The sequence below is a fragment of the Acanthopagrus latus genome, chromosome 8 (genome assembly GCF_904848185.1).
Source record: "Acanthopagrus latus isolate v.2019 chromosome 8, fAcaLat1.1, whole genome shotgun sequence".
NCBI lineage: Eukaryota > Metazoa > Chordata > Actinopteri > Spariformes > Sparidae > Acanthopagrus > Acanthopagrus latus.
In genome coordinates this window covers 15,412,306-15,431,073 of record NC_051046.1, presented here as the reverse complement: position 1 = coordinate 15,431,073, position 18,768 = coordinate 15,412,306, and the positions used below count along the sequence as shown (strand labels likewise).

The 18,768-nt window shown below is 40.6% G+C and overlaps 1 protein-coding gene and 1 long non-coding RNA gene across 3 annotated transcripts in view; one reads left to right on the top strand and one right to left on the bottom strand.

Moving 5' to 3' along the window:
• The window catches only part of shisal1b (shisa like 1b), a 38,210-nt gene extending 21,140 nt beyond the window's left edge, over positions 1-17,070 (bottom strand). For both annotated transcript variants that reach the window (XM_037106702.1, XM_037106701.1), the window contains exon 1: positions 16,934-17,070. The gene's annotated coding sequence lies outside the window, so the exon portion shown is untranslated. The remainder of the gene's footprint in view (positions 1-16,933) is intronic.
• Positions 1-18,189, top strand: part of LOC119024182 — a 45,985-nt gene extending 27,796 nt beyond the window's left edge. The window contains exon 3 of the long non-coding RNA XR_005076412.1: positions 17,025-18,189. This is a non-coding gene — a long non-coding RNA (uncharacterized LOC119024182). The remainder of the gene's footprint in view (positions 1-17,024) is intronic.
• The last annotated feature ends 579 nt before the right edge of the window (positions 18,190-18,768 follow it).

Genomic DNA, 18,768 nt, shown 5'->3' with positions numbered 1-18,768 from the left:
AAATGTACGGACGACATGTTAGTCACTAGGTAAGAATGGCTGAGTTGTACTGTCTTTCACAGAGAAGCTTCCTTTAAGTGATGATGTGGTTGTCATAGTGAGGAGGAGATGATGAAAAAGTCTTATTTACAGGCAGCACTGACACAATTCATCTGTGGGGTATGGGAAGCGTTCCTTTTAAATGTTGTTCAGGACTTTCAGACACACTCTTAACTTTAAGCGGAGACATGCAACAATTGATTAATTACTATATTAATTCATGGAAAACATTTTTAATCAATTATTTTCTGAAATCGATTAATCATTTATGTCATTTGTTGGAAAATACACAACTTTCTCAAACGTGAGAACTGACAGTGTTTGTTTTCTGTCTACAGTTGTGTGGGATTATTTTTTCAGCTTTGGGCTGCTGGTCAGAAAATCATATTTGCGCTGCAGGATACTGTGATCGCCATTTTTCTACTTTTCTTACATTTTATCGAACAAACAATTCATCAAGAAATAATCTGTAGATTTAGTACTGAAAACAATCATTAGCTTCAGGCCCTGGTTTGGAAGCACACTGCCTTCAGTGCTTCATTTTGTCTGCAGGTTTACTTATGTTTTAAAAACCTGCATATACATGCTCATTTTGGTGCAAAAGGGTTATAAGATCACACCAGCAATGACGCCAAAACAATGCGTTTGGTGCAACATAATTTATGCCAACAGTGAAGCGAGTTTGGTGAAACAGGTGAACTGTACCATGTTTAATATCATACATTCCTTGTGTCAAACAAGGGACATTTTCAGCAAAACACATATATGTCATTACTAATATAAAAAGTTAACCGTGCAAGAATCGTTAGACATGTTGAGTCTGGAACAGTTCACCTGTTTCGCCAAATGCACCTTCTTCATGTGTTCTGTTGCACCATACACACTGTGTAGCCAAATTAATTTAAAGTCAATTACTGGAGAAAACCTTGCCGGTTTAATTGAGCCTCCTTGGTTAAACCTATGTACTGTTGGACATTACAGTCACGTAAACACCTTTGAGAATCCTGATCCCTGTCACTTACTGTTAATCTACCCGTTCCAGATCCTACTTGTTGCCATATTTGGTTGCACACGACCAAATCAACACACAACGGGTTGTGTGGACAGAATATGTATGTATCGCACAGCCGGCTGTTACTGTTTGAGTCTTTTAAAGCATTTTATATCAGACAAGCTGTTCCCTCTTCAGAAAGCTAGGCAGCTGAGGTCCCAGGAGGCTTGTTAGAGTGGCATTTTATATGTTTTTTTTCCCTCCAATCTTTTTACTCCTGGTGAGAGCTTCAGTGTACCGCCAGATGACAACATGCAGAACGACGAGGGATTCCCATTCTCTGAAAACCCCCTTCTTCCTTTCTACTGCTGTGAAGGGTTTTATATACATTATTCCATCCTCTGTTTTTTTTCCACACGGAGTCACATCATCGTCACTTTACTCCCTGTGCTGTACAAGCACTAAAAGGGAAAGATTCACGTCATCACAGTGCCGGGCTTGTTTGCAAAGATGAAGCAACTGTGACAATTTGTGTAATGAGCCTGATGGTAGTGAAGCAGAACATGTCCTGTAAATACACAGGCGTGGATGCAGAGATGCACACAGTATAGTACACAGTGCATAGCTCCTCGGGACTGGAAATAGAACATACTGCCCAGCTGTACAGGCGTGCGACACAGATGGAGGGTCTAGCTGCTTGCTGTTTATGTCTGAGATCAAACTAAAATATACATAAAGATCGTGACAACCCTGTGTTACCACTCCAAAAGATAATGTAAAGGCTGTTATGAGAGGATATATCTAAAAAATTAATAGAGAAGGCACACAGACCTCGTTTATTTTTCGACATGTTACTCACTGTTGTTGCCTGAGAGACGAAGGAAATATTAAGCGACCAATTACTGCAGCAACCACTGTGAATACAACGGCACACTCTTCATCAAAACGCAGCAGGAGACCCAAATCTGTCAGAGGTTTGATGAGGGAGAGTGCAGTGGAGGATTCGGGGGCTATTTGGAGATTACGCACAGTGATATACTGGGCCTCATCTCATGAACATTCTTGTCCAAGTCTTATTTTTGTTCAAACATTCACTTCAAAGTCTGCGACACGTTACTATGCTTTCTAAAAATCATTATTTATTTATTTTGGACAGCTATGTCTTTTATCTGAGAGGCTTTCAAGTTTGTAAAGACATGAACTCGACATAACAATTCTGTCACTCTCTGTACAGCTCAACTTTATTCTTAGGCGTGCTATTTTGAGTATTCACATAACCTTTTTCTCTCCTAAAGATGACAGTGGTAGTTTGATATTAAGCAGCCTGTGTGCTGCGTTATTAGGTTTGTGTTATACTCGGAACACATAAATACACTCTGTTGCTGGCCCTGAATCCATGTTTTGAGTTACAAATATAGTTTAGAAATGAGATTCCCACTTCACACATGGAATGAGTGTGCATGAGCAAAATGCATCTCATGTCTGGGTTGGCTGATGGGCCTGCATCCAAATACTGATCAGTATTCTGCTGCAACGAGCCCCGTGCCTAATTGATGCTCCCTTTGACTGCCATAATAATAAATTGGGTTTCATTCACTTTTGACGACATGAGAGCTTCACTCAGAAGCCCTTCAGCCATCCATTAGGGTATTAGCCTATGATGGAGACTTAGAGCTGAGATCTAATGATCATCATTGGCACAGAGGATGGAATTGTGTGCAGTGCAATTGTCAGTGAGTTAAGAGTGGCAGCCTGAGGTAGTGAAGTGGACGATTGGTGAATGTGTAGTGCAGCATGTGTGCTACAGGTGGAGAGGTGATTTCAGTTTTACATGGCTAAAAATGGTATGATAATGGTATGGTTATAACTAGTCTCTAGTCATTTTCTATACCTTTCTTGTTCAGCACAGTTACAAGGTAACTGGTACAGGGTACAATACAATATTTATCTGCCCATACCAATGACCTATCCAATACCATTCATCAATTTTCACAAAATTCTAAAACCGTATACTTCACAACATGGAGCTCATTGGTATCATTTTAATGAGATAACGAGATCATTGATTAACTTATAGCAGAAACACAGGATGTTAATATGAGGACAATTATGTATGTAATGTGGATTGGTCATGTCTGTCCAAGACCCGATCTGCTTAATTAGGTTTGGTTTGTATTGGCTATAATACCCATCCAGTGGTTTGGATCAGTGGACTCCTACATACCTTAGAGGTTGCCAGTCTTCTCCACAGGATGACACATACAGTACATACACGGACAAACCGGAACCATGCACATTTGTGACTAGACGAAGAATTTAAATTAAAAGAGAAAAAGGAGACGCTGACAGACTGGATTATGCAAAATATCTAAATATGGTGTTCAGGTTTTTCCTCACACTACCTACACAAGGAAGGCTGTTGTTTTTCTATCGGTGAAACTGAGAAAATTCACCAAAGAAGTCAACTGTAGGTCAAAAGCAGTTTAACTCAGTGTTATTATCACTTTAATACTATGCACTGTAAAGAGTTTACTTTCCCATTCTTGTGAAGAACCTGCATTAAGCGGAGACCTTTACGAGCCTCCTGTGCCAGCTATAACCTCTGGCTCTGTCCGGATTTAATGCTGGACTGAATGATGCTGATTTGAATTTGATTTGTTGTATTTAATACTGACAGGCAAGGAGGAAATTCAATTTTGTTCATTTTGCTTTATTGCCCTGAAAAGCTTTCACAAAAGGTCCTTGACGACTTTTATAACAAAACCTGGTGAGTCAAGATAAAAGGGAAAGCTGATTAATAGGTCTTCCTCTCAAGTTATTTGAAATTATCTTAATAGTCAGAAACATACATAATAGTCAGAATCACACTTAAAGTAGAAAAGTTTCAATAAGTCATTCAGTAACATGTAACACAACGACTGATCTTTATCTAGCTTGTTGTGTAACATGTTACTGATTTTTTTTTTTCTTTTTCAGCTATTAACACAACAGAAAATACACTGCCCCCATTATAAACTGAAGAGGCACTATCAGAGTAATAACTGTGTATCCATTTGCGTTGTAACATGCCGAGCTCAGAGATGCAAAACTCGACCAAAAAGAACAAAGCTTCTTCTCTGGTTAATATAATCAGTCGTCTGAATACATTTTTCCGGATCAAATATTCTAAAAAAAGCCCAGAGGCGGAAGCGTGTTTTGGTCTGGAGGACTGATGTCACTTGCGTGGCACCATGTAAAATGTGGGGAACGAAGTAACATGTAATAATGTGTATAACAATAATTGGCACCCACGGTGTACAGGAAATGAATGAATAAATCTTTTTTTTTAAAAAGAGAGAGGGAGCCAAGGGAGAATAACACAGCAGGGTTACCATAGAGCTTGTTGTGGAGAGTTTGGCCAATATAGAAACATAATAGAGTCAGCTATTGTGCAGTGCAGCCACCTTGCTGCATGGGTGGTCTGTTTCTGTTTTTGACTTTGTAATGGTTTGTTAGCCTTACACAAGCAGAAGATGGGCGAAAGGCTGTAATCAAACTTACAGCTGCTGCTGGCTCGCTGTGTTTCTACCTGCTGAGAGCTGTCACGTTGATGGAAACCATTCTGCCTCCGTCTTCACTTTGTCTCACACCCTTAATTCATCAACAATTTGGGATGGCGAAGGCAGATTGGAAAATAATAGAGGCTTTTGTCTGCTTACTGATAGCTTTGGTAATACCTGGTACGAGAACTGGCAGCACAGAACAGTTGTAAGATGTTTTTTCAGAGAGCAATATCGGCAACCATCTGGAAAAAACACACTCCCAGAGGTGGTTCCTGACAGATCCGAGCGTTGCTCATTTCACCTCGTTACACTGCTTCAGTCGCATTTCAACTTGAATATGCAACTCGTTTCAAATATATGGAGGTGACGGGAGAAGAAATCTGAAGCATTTCCTTAAGTTTTACCCACACAGAAACGGTGAAAGGAGAGATTATATAACACGTCAAAACTCTGCGGTGATTTATCTCATCAAGTAGTTGCTGGAAGGAAGTCTATTCTTGACCAAATGGGAATTTAACAGGGCAATTCTTTCTTCAGTAATTTTTGCCTGGCAGTAAATATATGCATGCAGGGAGAGAGAGAGAGAAAGAGAGAGAGAGAGATGGCTAATGAGACAGCTACTGGAGTCTAATAAGTTGAATTCATTATACAATCAAGGTCTCGGAGTCAGTCGGGAGATGAACACTTCTCGTCGAATATAATGCAGATCCATGAAGTGATCCATGTGATGCAGTATGAATGAATCCCACTCTCTTGGTGCGGCATGTGCCTTTGCAAGAGAAGAGACTGGATATTCAAGGTTACTGATTAAACCTTTATTAGATAACAGCAGAAGCAGCTGGAGTGCTCAGCTTCTGTCTCTCTTGAAAAACACTGAGATTATCGGCTGATCGGTAGATTTAGTTTACAGGAAATGAATCTACAATAATTAGATCAATGCAGAGATAAGCTGTTTGTTCTTGTTTGTTATCACTGAAATTGCGGCTCTTTAGCTGACGAGGTCCATTTCCTACCTGCTCTGGAGCTTTCAATTGTAGCACATGATTTTTCTCAGCACATTAAGTCTGTTTAGTGGAAATCAGTGATAAGTTAAATGATTAGTACTTAAGAACTGTTTACCATTGTTGACTCAAAAGTTGAGAAGTTTGTTCTTGACCTTGGAAGCTGACAAGGCAATCTCATCACAAGGTCCATTTAGCAGCTGCTCTGGATTTTTCTACTGATCATACAGGACAAGCAATTTGAAAAATGTCACTTTGGGTTTTAGAAAACTGCCCTGGCTATTTGTCACAGTTTTCTGACACTTAATAGACCAAATGATTCATCAATTAATCCAAAATATAGTCGACAAAATTGGTAATGAAGATTTTCCTTGCACCACTTTTACTTTTGATTTGAATTTGCAATACCCGAGCAGAATCTCTACTATTTTGATTTGAATAAAGCCACTCCAAGGACTGGATGGTGTTGAGTTTGACTGCCAAATGTCACACAGATGCATTAGCTGTCGCAGTCAAGGCCACAAAGAAGCCTTCCAGGAATCGGTCCACAGCAGCTCCCAACACTTGCAGTTCACCAAGGATTGAGCTGCCTGCAGGCTACATACAGGCCTCATCTGTCAACGCATCAGTGCTTTGGCACACATATTCAGTTTTCTTTGGTAGCAGGACTGTGACTCACGCAGAATAACTGGACTTGTTTTGGCTCCAGGCTTTGGGAGACATATCCCGTGGACTACGTGGTGACTGTGATGCAGACAGACGCGACAGTATCTCCCAGACACAAGCAGCATTGTTTGTTTGGATATGCTTTAACACCCTACTCTGGGCTCACTTGGTTTCTCTTGGAAATGTTCCCCATCATCTGACCCTGGATTTAAAATAGCTTCCACCAGCAGACAAATAGCCTGCTGGGAATTTCGAAAATGAAGAAAGAGAAAATCACGACATGGGACAGTAATGCATGACAAAAACTGCAGCTGAAAAAACACAGCAGCTAGATAATCTTTGTTGTCTCCCCTATGGCATGCATGAACGTTCTAGGTTCTAAGACCTCCATGGTTGTGAGGCAAGACTAGATCGAAATATCACACTATTAAACAGTAATAAACCAACATTAAACCAACCTTAAACAATGAACACTTCAATGTGTGGTTACACACTTTGCTCCCTAGCTCCTGGGTTTTTGCCCCCTAATGTTTTCTGTATTGGCAAAAGATGGCTTAACATACTACAAGGAGTTTTGATCTGGTTATGAAATGGTCATTAAATAATGATCTGAGGAACAACCATTTGATGTGAATTACCAGTTACCTGGAAAAATTACCAATTGGGAGCACAGTCGAAGAAAGGGTTAAAAATAAGGAGACTAACGTGGAAAATCTGGAGTGTTGGCAGGTATGTCACAGCCTGAGGTACAAGTTGCACTGCAACAAAGTTTACAAATAGATGCATTACCTCATTGCTAACCACCCTGCAGCTGTGTTTAAATAAGCATAAATACTTTCACTCGCTTTCAGAACAACTGCACGTGTTAGCCAGATTAAGATCTTATATACATGGCGGTGGTGATCATACAGCTTTTGTCCACAGGGGCCCTCTAAGCTGCTTTAAGAAATAAACATTTTTGGTTTAAAAGTTGATTGACTTTTTTTGCCCTCGATTTGGCTGCTAGCAAGAGTGCTATTCTCACAGGGAGGGCTGCAGGCATTCCTACAACAAAGGACAAATAAACTACAAATGTATATGAAATAAACCCTGGCTAGACACCTCAAGACAACAATCTAATTATACAAGAAAAACTAACAAATATTCATTCTATATATATATATATTTCACTGGAAGACCCTGTTCCTATAGTATATTACCAACACTGCCTGAAAAACATTAATAGAAATAAAATTAGCAGAAGAAAATCCTACTCCGCGCTGACTTTTACAAGTGTGTTGGATCCAAAAGTAGCACACTGAACAGAAAGAGAGGGTGTCAGTTTACCCCCAGATAACCTCACTGAACAAAAGTCTGCTTTAAGATGTTTGACACTCCAGACCGAACCCCATTCAACGGAAATAGTCAAGATAGATACACTGCAGTGACCTGGAGAGCTCTCACACACCTTGAGGTCTCAGAAGTCACAGAGAGCAGCGGTCACAAGACGACCTCCCACTGTACTGCCAAGAATACCTCAGATGAGAACGGATAATGCTCCACACTGCTCTACATCCAAGCACTAATGGTGTTTTGGCAGCCGGTTTATATGGCCTGTTAGAAAAGCCTTAAAATGCAAGGAACTATTTGTGGGCTGTTCCAGCAGTCATTATGGGAAGTGTTGGTCGACTGGCCATCGCGGTAGGATTGCACCTCATTAATGAGGCTGTCCTGCTTTTGACCCACGGAGAGAGTGAACTCACCTCGGCTTGCATAAGTTTGGCGGGTTTCTGTGAATAATAACTTCCTTGTTATGTCCTGAAATGCTCCCTCAATGCCACCAAGTTCAACTCTAAGCTCTAATATTATAACTTTGTGCTAAATGCTATTGAGACAATTTCTGTGACTGTGGAATTACTTTTTTTTTTATAACCAGAATGAACACTAGCTGAGTTACCTGCTGTTGTTCACTGATAATACGTGGACGTGACTATCATGCCTATTTAAATTATTAGTCATTATCGGAAAGAGGGATTACAGTGAGCCATTATAGTACATGGTGAATCAAAAATTAAAGTCATCTAAGACCATAATGACTCATGGATGTCTTTACATAGCCAATACTTCTCTCAGCAGTGAGCACATACATGTGTTGGTGCTGCAATAACGGATGTTCACACACACACACGCACAGCAGTTCAGTTTACACTCCCAGTGATGTCGTTTTTTCTGATGGAGCTGACTAGCTGACTGAAACAAAAGCCCAATCACCCATAGACACACAGCTTTTATCCGCATTCATGCTTTACCAGTCTTGTAACGACGACACAGTGTGCTCTTTTTTAACGATCAGGTCCACCACCAGTGAAAAGACTGTTTTCATTGAGGACGACGAACCCCTGAGGTTTGCTGGCTCAGAGGCCCAATCTGTACTTACACTCTAGTAGTCCCTATCAGAGGAGGATGTATTGTGTGAGCCTTTGATACAAGAAAATAATGAACATACAGAGGTTAAACATGTGTTTTAAAGCTGTAAACGGTTGCTGTTTGTAACTAACATTACTTATTTGATTATTTACATCTTAGAGTCAAATCCTTCATGACAGTACGTAAATATGCCTTTAATAACGAAAGTAAATGTTTTATGTAATTTATGTATCTGTTCAACTAACAAAATGACCCGTACTTTGAACACGCTCAAAATTATGCTCCGGATCAGTGTGTTTGATAATAGTAAATGAGCAATCCACACTCCCAACTAGGGCTGCAGCTATCAAATATTTTTAGAATCGAGTATTCTACCGATCATCCCATTGATTAATCGAGTTATCTAATAAAAAATTATTAAATTATTAAACAACAATCACACCGCATTTTGTTATCATCTTTTTTTAAGTGTGAGATGATCCCAAACTTTGGACATTCTGTCTTTTACGGACAGTTTCTTGGCTCTCCGCCATCGCGCTAACTCAATTCTGAACGAAGCTGTGTGTATAGACAGTCTGTGTGGAAAAATGATCTCTGAGCTAGGCAGGCCACATAACACGGGTGATAGGAATTAAACAAAGCCTTGAGGCAGAGATTTTGCTTAAACAATTTTTTGTAATTGAATAATTTGAGTTACTCGAGTAATCGTTTCAGCTCTATTCCTGACACCCTTAGTTTCTGTTATGTCTCTTTTGGCTAACAATAATTCATGTTATTGGAAAAACATCAAATCAAATCCGTCCTTTCCCAAATCTCTTTAACGCTACCACATAAATAAGGAGGAGGCAAACCCAGCTGACATTGGTGATCTGTCATTAGGCCAACTCCATTTGATGTAACGTTAGCTAACCGTTATACATTACCTAGCTAGTAAACTAGAATTTTGCTTACACTGGTTAACCTAAATTGTGGCTATATAGTACAATGTGATGTGTCTGTGAAGATCATATATAATGTAATGTTCAATCAAAGTGATACCCTTGTGTCTTCGGCAATGGAGTTGATGTTTAGCAGATAGTGAGGTCTACTTCACAGCCCGACTCTTAAATCGGGCAAAATTTGTTTACAGAAAAACAGAAGAAACGCGAAGACTTCTGTCTCCCAGCAACATCTTTTAACCATAGCACATATCATTTTAACAGAAAATGGGAAAGTTGACTAAGGTACAGTACCACTGGATCCCAAGCTTGCTCAACTCTAATTGAAACACAGAGGGAAAGGGAAGGGTCAATTAATTGCAGAATAAGTTATTTATAAACTTGAATGAATAAACTTCAGTCAGCTACCCAATGAGGATTTTCCCTCATCACGAGAACAGATAATGACAAATTTTACACATATGATACATATTCTAATAAAGAGTATATTATCTGTAACAGATACTCAGCCGAGTACTCACTCAACCTTTTGAGTTTTAGTCCATTGTTTTTTTGCTGCAGCAGGCAGCTGTTTCCAGTGAAAAGGCTCTAAAAGCCCTCTGTACATTACCTGCTCAGCACTGAACAGCAGACAGAATGAGTTAGCGACTGGCTTGTGACCATAGATGAGCACTTAGCAGAGCCAGATATTTCCCTCAGGAGGAAAAGGACCAAAAAACAAGAGCTTAAAAGACTGAATATTGAGGTGGGTTATTTTTTTCATTTATATACTATTCCAGAAGATCAAGAATAAACATCTATGTTCAAAAAGCCTTGTTCATTGATGGTCCATCCAGGACAACTGCCAAACAGACAAAATGAGTTTGACACAAAACAACAATATTTTTTATCATTGATATCAGTTTATAACAAGAATAAAGCAAGCATCTTGAAAACACATCCAGAGGGTTGCATGTCCGCAGCTCTTCGCTCAGTCCCTCACTTGCCACCTCTTGTTGACACTGCAGATGCATTTAAGCCGTTACCTAAACATGCACTTTTTTATCTGGTGATAAAAACCTTTGCGCTACGTTGCAAAGTTGAGTCAAAGTGACAGAGGCACTGCTGCACCTCTGGCTCTATAATCTACAGCCAGTGTCTGACACCAGCGTTTAACCCTTCTTTCACCTCCCGTGTATCCGTGCTGTCACTTATTGGCTCCATCACCACAACACCTCAGCAGGAGAGGTCAGTCAGACATATGGCTTTATATGGACGTTGTTCAGAGTAGAACATTTCATTAGTCTACTCTGCTTTGGGTTTGCAATATGAAAAATTAGATGTGACATACAAACAAGCACGTTTATCACCACAGATGTCCACTCATTGCTACTCACACATGACGCCGATCTATGAGGTGATGTCACAAGCTAACTGAAGGTTAAACACAAGTGGAAAAGGAGGCCGCGGGGGATAAGCTACTTTGGTCACAGGTCACATGCCGGTACACGAAATAATGAGAATTGAGTGGGGTCAATGAGAAAACAGTGGGGTCATGCATAAAGGTTTAAATGTCAATATGCCAATATTATGGTTATGCTCTGCGCATGTTCCCTTTTTCACAATCACCCTTGAGATAAGACCCCTAACCTGCCCTCCTCAATTAAGGTTTTGGGGGAAGTGATTATATCGGAGGAGTACTCTATACAGATAGAGAGCACAATTTTCATGCAGGCGAATGAACAATAAGCATAGATACTCATTTGCATAATGAGTCCACTCCAGTAAATATTTGCCAAACCTCTGATTTCCCTGAAGTATTCTTTTTTTCCTCTCATGAATGATCATTCATGCGTGATTTAACCCTTTCAGTTGGGTCGATGTGACAAGATCCTTAAATGGGTACGAATCGATGAAGTCTTTCCTTACATTTGTGTTGTCCATACGTACACACCAACACAAAACAACAGCACATTTATATTCATAACTGTCACTGGGTGAACTTTTATCAGAATTTCACCCTGTGGATGAGGGTGGCTGTTAAAAACAGAAATGTCACAGTTTGAAAGGGTTTGGGATGCATAGTTACCACGGGAGCGGGTTACTGATATTAGCATTGACAGTATAATAGGACAAAGTGCTAGCTGGCTTTCTGCCTCTGGCATCTAATGGTTACAGCATTGAAGTACATGGAGACCACATGGAGGGACAGTGAGCCCTTACTGCTGATGAATAGAGACTGTGTGTGTGTGTGTGTGTGTGTGTGTGTGTGTGTGTGTGTGTGCGCGCGTGTGTGTGTGACATAGATTCGCTCTACGGGCCTCTGCTCGATTATCATCTGTTCAGGGGAATATGATATTGAGGAGAAGCCAGCATCAAAAGGCACCTGCTTCTATCAGCCTCTATCTCTTATTACATTCTTCCTCGCCCGCTCATGCACATACACATATCATGGCCATGCACACACTCTCACACACACAGACACACACGTACAGTATATTCTCAGCCACACAGCTGTTAACATATGCATACTGTACACACTCTTGTTTTCTAACTAGCACAAAGACACACATGCATGTGGAGATCAAAACAAATTAAAGCATACACATAAAAAACGTGCACAGTAACTGTACAGACACACACACACACACACACACACACACACCAGCACACACATCCACAGAGCTGGGGGCAGGGGAACTCGGTGTGAACCCTCGGGAGAGAGATGTCATGATGACAGACAGGCCAAATGAAAATGAATGCAGGGTTTTCTGCACCACAGATCGGAAAACAAGACCCGTCTGCGCACACTGAGTGACTGCATGCTGCTGTTTATTTTGGGTTAGAGAATGTAATTATTTGGCTGCCGTTGGTGCTGTTGGTGTTATTAATGAGTTATACTCTCAGTTGGAAACTGTTCAATATGATATGTTGCGGGGGGGTAAATGTGGGATGAGCACTCAGAAAAGTCAGATCAAAAGCCTTGGTTCAGTTCGGATGTTCAGATAGACGTATCTCTGTGCTGCACTTTTAGCTTTTGAACTGGGTTGAATCCCTGTTTCAAAGTACAACTCAAGGATAATACTCCAAAGAGCAGGCAACCTTACACTGAACATTAGATTAAATATTTCAGCATCTTGAGGGGCTTTCACACTGGCAGTTTATTCTGAATCATGTATCAACATTCATGTATTTTATATAATGAAAACTTTCTCAGGGCCCAAACTGAACATGGTACTCAAGTCAACCTGAACTGGTGCCTCATCAGTTCAAGTTAAACTGCTGTATGGTTGGCCAGCCGTCAGAAATCAATACTGACTCATAACAGAAGAAAATTCTCGTACCGATGTCATGGTAAAATCATTCGTCGCACATTAGTACATTATATGCGAAGAAACGGGCATCAGCAAAATGCCTTATGGTTAATTATGTGACATTCAAACTCAACTAAATGCCATGTGATAATTAGTGCTGAAAGTTGATGAATCAAATAGTTGATTGTCAGAAAAAGAATCTGCAAATATTTGATGATCGATTGGCATTTATCAAGCAACACTAATTTTCCAGCTGTGGGGATTTGCTATTTTCTCCTGTTTTATGACGATGGATGAACTGAATAGCTTTCGGTTTATGACTTTTGGTTGGATTAACTTGAAAAACTGTTATGGACATTTGTACTTTTTTTTTAACTAAACAGAATAGATTTAAGTTTTTTTTGTTTAATGAGAAAAATCTTTTTTCATATCTTTGTGGCTTGCACAAGGCTGTCCCTTGAGCTCGGATCACGCTGCCAGTTTCACCCGTTGATTGTTCTCCATTTTACCTATGAAGGTCAAACAGGTGCAGACGTGGTTTGCAGCTGCTCTGTGATAAGAGAAGCATTATGCAACGGCAGTAAAAGTCTAAAGCAAACAAGCTTAGCAAAGAGTATTTTTGGGGGAGGGTGGGAAGTCACACTTGGCCGATCAAAATCAAACAAATCCAGAATCAAAACAACCTCAATGTATCTGTCAATGGCATCTGCTACTTCCACTTTACTTTTGTCTATGTAGCAGCTGTGCAATACAGTCTGTTAGTGCTGCACTGAGTTCACAGAGACAGGGCTTCATGTTGCCCACTCTTCAGTTGCATAAAGTTAAGGTCTTAAGAGCCTTAAGTTTACCCAAAAATGAAAATGTAGTCACTGTCCACTATACATAGTAATCAAAGACTCTGGAAGCCCCGAGATCCCAAATTGATTTTGAAAGACTTTTACACCCTCTTTGTAGTCACAATTTTCACTGTGGCTGCTAAGCTAAAAGCATTAGCCTGCAATGTGGTTGGTGTTGTCAATTAAATCTTTTCAAATAAACTTGCGGGGCTTCCAGAGACTTGGATTATGCCAGATGATCTACATGGAACCAGTTTATGTTTTACCGCCATAAAATAAGCCCCGATCTACTTGAGTTGTTGTTGTTCTAGAGAATGCTGCAAGGCTGTTTTGCTGTTAAGCTCCAGAAATGTTTTGTGGACTACAGTGTATAATGTTCACTTTTGGATGAAATTATGTTTTAAGATAGATTTAAGATCAGGTGATCACATGAAATATGTATCTGTTTCACATTTCAGAGGTCAAAAAGAAGATGTTTACATATGAGTTATTACCTAGTTAAAAATAAAATGCGTGTTGGTACTAGCGTGAAGTTTTACATAAGCTGCTAGTAGTTCTCTATTCTTCCTAGGAGCTCATGCAGATTTAGTAGGATGGCAGTGTTCAAAGGGTAATTAGATTTCTGTCAGGGTATGACTCGGTCCTTTACGCCGGAGACATTTATAAAATATAGTTTCAGCTGACAAAAATGTTCAATTCCCAGTCAGAAATTGTCTCCTGTTTGTGTGTGATAAACTGTGGACACACTTCAGTATCACCATAAAACACAGTTTCAGTTTGTGCTCGCTCCTAAATAACCCAGTCTGCCTGCACTCTGATATGTCCAGATATATGGCTGGATTAGGCTTGCAGTGATGATAGCTGAACAGAAAATGCCGCTCGGTATAGCCCCGAGTTTTCTTGCCTCATCTGGACCGTGATAAGAACCACCATCCGTGAGATGACGATAGCACAGTCGTATTAATTTCAGCTCCGCGCCTCTTGACTTTTATGTTTGAGATTCAGGCACAGAAAACTCTTCCTCTGCCAAAAGATTGTCTGCATCTGGTGCCGCCAGCTTCTCTGCAGTTTGACACCGGTTTGATCATCTGTTCTGAATTTGAAATGCTCCTCACTCAAAATGTTCACCTTGAGGGCTTCTGCCAAGACACTGGTCACGACGCCTCTCCCTGCTCCTCCTACCCCGGCGGGAGTGTGAATGTGCATATGCCTGGGGTGAATGTGAGTGTGTATACTGTATGTATGAATTAATGTGTGCACCGAGGGAACATTAACACCCTCTCAATGTCAATGACTCCTCCTAGTCGGGAAAGTCGGTGAGCCACTGATGGACTCAGGATAACAGTCCCTGTGTGGCAGTGGTGTGTGTGTGTGTGTGTGTGTGTGTGTGTGTGTGTGTGTGTGTGTGTGTCTTAGACAAGGTGACATAGACAACAGTCCTGCTGATGACTGATGGTCAGACTCAACTGTCCTCACCTCACTTATGTTCGGTCACTCCTGTGGAGGTGATCGTGTGACAAAAACACACACAGTCCAGACTAAACACAAAGCGAGGATGGTCACTGCGCCAATCTGCAGCTGAATTACCCTTTTTAAAAGCGAATAGTATAAACACATCCTGCTGAATGTGGATCAACACTTGGCTGTTACTGAAATGGATGGACAGTAAGGCTTAGGCTTATTCAATATCTCTCCTTTTGTGTCAAAACACACATTGTTCAGAGTAACTGCACCATGTGCCTCCACCTGTGTTTACACTGAGAACACGATACTCTCTGTTCTCTGTCACTTTCCTTAATACAGCTTTAATCAAACTGCCCCAACCCTCCACCCCACAGTGAATCTTTAAAAAACACTGACGCTCATCTGTAGAGATGCAGTTTAATTGTTTAAGTTAACTGCCGACAAGTCAAACTTCCCCAATTGCATTTTTGGACAAAACGAGACATTGGAGGACGTCATCTTGGGTAAAAACACAACTCATCTGATCAAGAAAATAATCAACAGATTAAAAAACATTCATCAGCCTGCATCAGAGGCCTTTGTCACCAGGAGCCAAAGGCCAACCTTGCTGTCTCCAGGCGCACCTTTCTTCTCCAGGATGAAAAATGGCTGCGAGAAGCCTTTGTGAGAAATAATGAACACAATAGGTCTACATTGGTTTCAAGGATAATTTTTTCAATCATATCCTGCACATAAATACAGCCTGAACAAAGCCAGAATCCTTGGGGAGCTCATTTACTGTATAAATTACACAACTACTCACCCATTCATTACAAAAATTGCACAATGGTTCATCCAGGCATCACAATATTTCAAAGGGAGCATAATGTTAATATTATTTTTCCTATTCACTGACTCTCTGAGGAGTTCAAACTGTGAATAATTTTATCCACTTGTGGGTACTGAACGTGAAGACTCACCTAGGAGACCTTCTACCTCCAAAATTCACCAGAGACGTATTATCATTGTGCATGCATGAACACACATGCAGCCGCACACTAACACACTTTTACGCACATGTGCTTGCAGTACACAAACTCGAACAATCTTCACTGTCATGCAAAATCATAAAAGCTCCCAACTGCTGCCCCAGGGCCAGTTGTCGCGCAGTCACACAGGCGAGAGCAGGGTATTTCTGAGGAGGAGGTTTTTGTGTCACTGAACAAAGGGAATCTCCTTTCTCCTCTCTCCCCTAAATCCTATCATGTGCCACCATTCGTCTCCCACACGCCTGTTTCCAAGTTACCGGCAGCGTCGGCTGCCAATCTCGCTTAATTGCCTCCTGTGTAAAGTGACGGCTGTGGAGCGCAGATGAGAGCGGGCTGTCCTCGCCTTTTCCTGCAGCTCATTCACTGCTACCTCACCAAAGCATCGAGACACCACCTGAGAAGCTTATTGTACACCTTTGGGAAATTACACAGTTGTTTTGACCAAGTGGGGAAACTTGCAAAGTAACCAACCTAGAGGCTTGCTGTGTTAGAAATAAAAAATATCTAGGGGACTGTTAATTTTGAGAAAGAAACTGTTCAATTTAGAAAACTGCTCTGTGGGGACATTTAATTTAAGCTTTAAAAGACACTCATGGATGGAAAGCACATGAATATGAAATGCTTTGAATAGGAAATGTCTTGTTAGATCTTACAAAGTAAAGAACAGAAGGTAAACCAATAACAGCAGAAGGTGTTTGTTTTAACGAAAAGCAGCTTTTCTCTACTAACCTTTTCTTTTTCGCTCACTCCCAGTTCGCAGAATTCACCACCCTGTTGCTCCTTGTTTCCTTTTCCTTTGTTGTGTCTTCCTCACAAATAGATCCTCCTCATCCTCGAGACCGGGGCTGGAATTAACAGCTCATGACGAAAGCCAGGCGGAAGAGAAAGAAAACACACCAGAGAAGAAAAGAAACACACTCTTCTCGCCCCTAAGTCCTCCTTGGCAGTGTATCCCCATCCGTCAGAGCACAGCGACTGAGTGTGAGAGAGAGAGAGGAGAAGAGAGAGATGAAATGATACTGAGTAAGTGGGCGAGTGAGAGAGAAAGTGAGAGAGGGAGGGAGGGAGGGAGGCAGGCAGAGAGAGCTTGTGTGTATGCACTGGAGGGTGATCCTCTGTACTGTATGAGCTCCTGTTTATCTCTCCGTCTGTCTCCTCTGCATAAATTCCTTCCCGACAGAAGCCACGAGGTCAGTTGCATTTACAGTAACGAGTCTTGGTTTCCTCTTGAGGAAAAGACTTCCTGTTAGCTCCCCGCTCAACTTCCCTCATGAGTGAAGTCCCTCTGTATTTATGCTTTTTAAAACCCTCTCTCTGAAGCTTTCTCTCTCTCCCTCTCAAACACAATCTCGCTCCCTATTCCCCTCTCTTAATTAATTAATATCCTAGTGACAGTTAATCTAATGTCCAGAGGTTAGGTCCTCTGGCGAGGAATGTGCTGCAATTTAATTTACAATAAACAAAAACAAACACACAGTGCAGCTGCAGCTTGCATGCATAAGGAATACGAATGCACAATAAACTGATGTACTGTATGAAAAGAACACTAGGTTGTTTGTGCACATGGAGGGGGGAGAAAATTGCATAAATATAATGCGCTGCATTAACATACACATCATATGATACTGCTCTGCCCTGAGAGTCCTTGGTCAATGAGAGCAAAATGAAATTTGGGAAAAAAGAACCACCAATGCAACGATTATATAATAGTTGAGATAATAAAAGATTTTATTAATTGAAAAGCCCTAGTTAACTGCATAACCAGTTTTCAGAATACTGTCAAGCTGGGATTTAAAGAGGAAAGATAAGGAGATAGGAGGTGGACCCAAATGCAGTACTCACAGGATGGTTGTTCATGCAAAAATACCATTTTTTTTAATTCATCAGTTACTCAAATGGATGTGTGTGCTTTTCTGTTTAACTGGAAACTGAATAGCTTTTGAAGAAAAACGTTTTCTGCCAAAACAAGCTCTTAGAAGACGTCACTTTGGAATGTGGGAAGTTGTGGTCTATAATTTTCACCATTTTCTGATCGTTTAGTTTGGACATGCCCAAACCTTTTCCCTTCGAGGGCCAAAACTGAAATTTAATATTTGACCAATAAAATGTCACTCAGTAAATATAAAACAGCATAAGCAGCAATTCATATTATCATTTTTAAATTAAACTTATTTTCGGCTGGCAACATCTTGTGGACCAAACAAGATCAATACTGAGTTTTTTGGGTCAAATCTAATACCACTATTTTGGACGATATACTTTTATTTATATATACATAGAATTTATATGTAAGCACACATATTTCAGTCACCTGTGACAAAGGTGTGCAATTTAGGCAAGATCTCTTACAGTTTAACAATAAACAGTATTGTCCGAAATGACATTTGTGTATCATGTTCTGTAAACAAAAAAACAAAAACAAACAAAAAAAAGAGCTGATTGTCGTACTCAAGGAGATTTATTGCGCTCTGTGGTGCTGTGCAGTTTCGGTGCTTTGAAATGTTGAACTAAACTGAAATTTACATCACAAAAAAAGTACACTGGTGGGAACTGTTGGTTTTGTA